The following is a 4,468-nucleotide window of genomic DNA, read 5'->3' as shown; positions in this document are numbered from 1 at the left end:
ACAAACCCGACTCTTCTTCCCCGAATCTCATTACCTCTAAATTTGGTTAAAACGGTTACGCTCTTCTGCACTGGCTCTTAAGTTCGTATCGATTCGTCACTGGGTCTATGCCCGAAAAACGGTGTTACGACCGCACAAAATAGTCCATTTCCTCCTATTTCAATAGCAAACACACATAGAAGATATGTCCGAAAACGGTCCGATTCCGACTCTACACTGCATGTTGTTCGCACGAAAAACTATCGACTGTTCCGCCCGTGTGGACGGGAGCAACTCACAAACCAGACTGTGCCCGACGACGACTGGCTACGTATTTTCTGCCTCTCTGAGTTACGACTGTCAGAGGTTCGAAACCGATACAAAGTCCTCTCAGCAAAAACACTCACAACTGGTGTGTATTGCGCTTCAAGTGGTATTTGTTGGGACCTACAAAGCTTATCTCGTTGATGTTTCCTTTTCAAAGTGTTGTTCTTAGATCCGGAAATCTCTGCCAATTTTGGCAGAATTCGGTAGGAGAAAACCAACTCGTATCGACACATTCCTAGAACTGTGTAAGCGATTACCTCTGAGTGGGACAGTGTATTTGTTTTCCGGGGTAAACAAAACACGTTGTTACTTATGGTGATATGGCATTCTATAGAAATTCGTAGAAGCACCTCGAGATGACTATTCCTATCACTATGTATCAGTAACTGGTTACGAGATAATAAGGGTCATTTGTTTGTTTATGTATATCACTGTAATGCATACACTTTACATTCAACTTAGCTGACACTTTCATCTCATAAGAGATAAGCACATCGTTGAATTTCATTTAGGGTCCGTTCAGCGTCCGATGTACAGGCTAGGTCCACAACTCATCAACACTAGTTACAGAAAAAAATCATTACCTATTTTTGTCTCATAAAAAAAAAATTACGAAATATGATTCCACATCGTCATCACTACTGCCAGATGTTTTTTTTTTCCATTGTTCAAAGTTCTCATTGAAACTTTTCGCTAAGAAGACTCTAAAGGATCTGTTGCGGGGACCACTGGAATCTTGTCAAATCGCTTCGCTTTGGTGTTTTTCTTGAGTAGAACAATGGTGAAGAAACCAACCACCTTTGATTACTGGACCGAGGCGGTTGCGTTGATCCTCCAACCCTTCATGAGTCATAACGATCTGGCTGTAAAAATAAACTTTGTACATAGTCTAAAATGTTTTATTGAGAAAAACAACATACAAAGGAAAATCGTCTCTGTCTAATCTGTATCGAAAATCGAGTACCAGATATTCTTTATAAACGGGATCAAGCTCTGACATTAGGGCATAAGTCCGAGAGTACTTTAATGGTAATGCCAATGTTGATGAAGAAATTTATACTTTGAATTTTCTGAGTAGTTCCCAGGGATTTTCTGATGAAAGCGGTATTCTGCATAACCGATGGAAATGGTGTCGTATGTTAGAACTTCATATCATGATTTTGTTTTGGGTATTAGAGATCTACAATAATTGTGAACAAAATAGAGGTTGAGTTATTTCATATCTGTACGCAAAAACGTATCTAACTCGGAACCATGTTAAAGAAATAAAAATGTACTCAAAATGAAAGTCATTTATTGCGCTTTAAAAAACATAGCAAAAAAAATTATCCGATTTGGTTTTGATGAAATCTAGAACTTTTTTTCGAATACCACTCATCATGTTTTGGACATTTTGCTGGTGAAGCTGAGTGATTTTCGGTTTTCCTGCTGCCTTTCGTTTTGCTCATGTGGAACCCATTTTCCGCTCTTCTGAATCTTTTCCATCGCTTTCAAATGCATTAATTATTATGGTTATGCATCAGGGATACATTGACAAATTTCGTTTTCATCCTTTTTTTGCTATGCCTGGTATAATATAGTAGAATGAACTAGATACTAATTTGACTTCGGAGTGCAGCAGTGTATTTAAAATAATTTTTTCTCGCAATTGAGTTTTTTTACACTTATGAAACGACCGCCATAATTTTGAAGCGACAATGACCTCGCAGTATTCATTGCACATAAGTCCGCTGTGTTGAAAACACATCTAAAAACTAGATGAATTGTGAAACTTCCTGATCACATGCAAAATATACTTTTTTTTTTTGGTTTACCATAATCCTAATTCACCGAAGGGCAAACAAATATGATAACGTCGCAATTATATAAAATAAATAAATAATGCTGTAAAAATAAATCCATTATTTTCCAATAGACAGCGTTAGTATTAGGTGTACCGGTGAGTTTCTTAGGTTTTACAATAGGTAGCGTAATATGATTATTATTCCAGTGAATCAAATTTCCAGACATTCGTTGTAAAGCTACTGTCATTGCGCGTCTTTTTCAGTATATGTCAAAAAGTTGAAGCGTAAACAACATAGTTTTTTGCCATTTCGAATATGTCGAATTTCGTACCAACGAGAATGTTTTTTCATTTAGTGTCACTTCATTACTTCAATATGAAGAAAAAAGCTGCGGAAAGTCATCGCATTTTTGTGGAAGTTATGGTGACCATGCTCCAATTTAACGAACGTGTCAGACGTGGTTTTCACGGTTCAAAAGTGATAATTTTGACTTGGAAGACGAAGAACGTTCCTGACCGCCAAAAAAGTTTGAAACGAAGTATTGGAGGCTTTACTCGATCAAAATCCGTCACAAACTCAACAAGAACTTGCAGATACACTTGGAGTAGCTCAGCAAACCATATCCGATCGTTTGAAAGCAATGGGAATGATCCGAAAGATAGGACATTGGGTGCCGTATGAATTGAAGTCACGAGACGTCGAACGTCGTATTTTCACGTGCGAACAACTGCTCCAACGGAATAAAGGTTTTTTTGCATCGAATCGTTACTAGCGATGAAAAGTGGGTCCATTACGACAATCCTAAACGTCGGGCAACGTATGGATACCCCGGACATGCATCAACATCGACGGCCGCGCGGAATATTCACGGCCAGAAGGTTATGCTTTCTATTTGGTGGGACCAGCTGGGTGTGGTGTACTATAAGCTGCTAAAACCGAATGAAACCATTACGGGAGACCTCTACCGATGAAAATTGATGCGTTTGAGCCCTGCACCGAATGAAAAGCGTCCACAAAATACACAATTAAGCCACAAAAGATACGATAAAGTTATTTTACGAGCGACAAGGCTCTGCCGCATTTCGCGAAACCGGTCAAAACATACTTCGAAACGCTGAAATGGGAGGTCCTATCCCATCCGCCGTATTCGCCAGACATTGCTCCGTCCGATTACTACCTTTTTCGATCGATGCAACAGGGCCTGGTTGACCAGCACTTCTCCAATTTTGATGAAGTCAAAAATTGGATCGATTCGTGGTTAGCTGTCTATTTCCGCTGATTATTTCCGCAAAGGGATCCGTGAATTGCCAGAAAAATGGGAAAAAGTTGTGACTAGCGATGGACAATACTTTGAATATTAAATTAGTAACCATTTTTGCAGAATAAAGCATTAATTCACGAGGGTCGTTCAAAAAACATGCCAGGCACCTTAAAACTTGAATAGTGTTTATAGTTATGATATTGTAGAAGTTAATCACGCGCACTTTCGTAATCGTCGATCGCATTCCGAAAACGATCGTGGTCAAAATACGGTGACTAAGCTCATCATCAATCATGGTTATTGGCAGGGAATCATCTACAACGAAAACCTCACCTCAGGCCAAACTCTTAAATCGGATTCGTACTGGCCCAATAGAACTGTTTGAAAAAAGAAATGGCTTAGGAGCGGATAACTTTGGCCAATAGAAAAAAAATGGTGTTCCATCAGTGTAACATCAAATAACGCCACCCCAAACAAAGACCCATGTAAAACTTCGAGTGCTTGGAACCTAGCACCAAGTGATTATCACCTGTTCCTGTTTATGCAGAATTGTTCCCTCGGGGAAACTTGTGAAAATCAACTGTCTCATTTTTTCCAGGGGCGAGGCTGTCAATTATCTAACTTGTTGTCGCATGAGCATGTATTGTGCATGCTTGTTCTAAATGAGATATTCCTAATTGTATAACTGCAAATATCATTTATTTCTTCTTACATCAAATGTATCTCGGACACAAGACACAAGAAATGAGCTGCGCCAGTGCCTGGACCTCTCAAACTCTCTATTCAAAAAGAAGGTAGCTTTTGCAGAAGAATTCTTGATACCGATCGTCATTAAGCTGTGATTGAACGGTTCTCGCATTTTCGTTGCGTACTTTTGAACTCTGATGCGTGACGTATGTATAGTAATGAAACCCCTGCTTCCACTGTTGGGTCCCGGGAGTGTATACCACATACACACAATCAAATAACGTGTGTTGGAGCACTTTGAACTCTTTGCCTCCGCAGCCTTCCACGAGATGTAATAACAAATCCCTTTCATTATTTTTTATGCTGGAAATTAAGGGGAGAATGGAAACAAAGCGTTGGTCTGAGAGGGAGAGGTGAGGCGAGAGCATGA

The sequence above is a fragment of the Toxorhynchites rutilus genome, chromosome 3, assembly GCF_029784135.1.
Source record: "Toxorhynchites rutilus septentrionalis strain SRP chromosome 3, ASM2978413v1, whole genome shotgun sequence".
NCBI classification, from domain to species: domain Eukaryota; kingdom Metazoa; phylum Arthropoda; class Insecta; order Diptera; family Culicidae; genus Toxorhynchites; species Toxorhynchites rutilus.
This window is presented reverse-complemented; position numbering follows the sequence as displayed.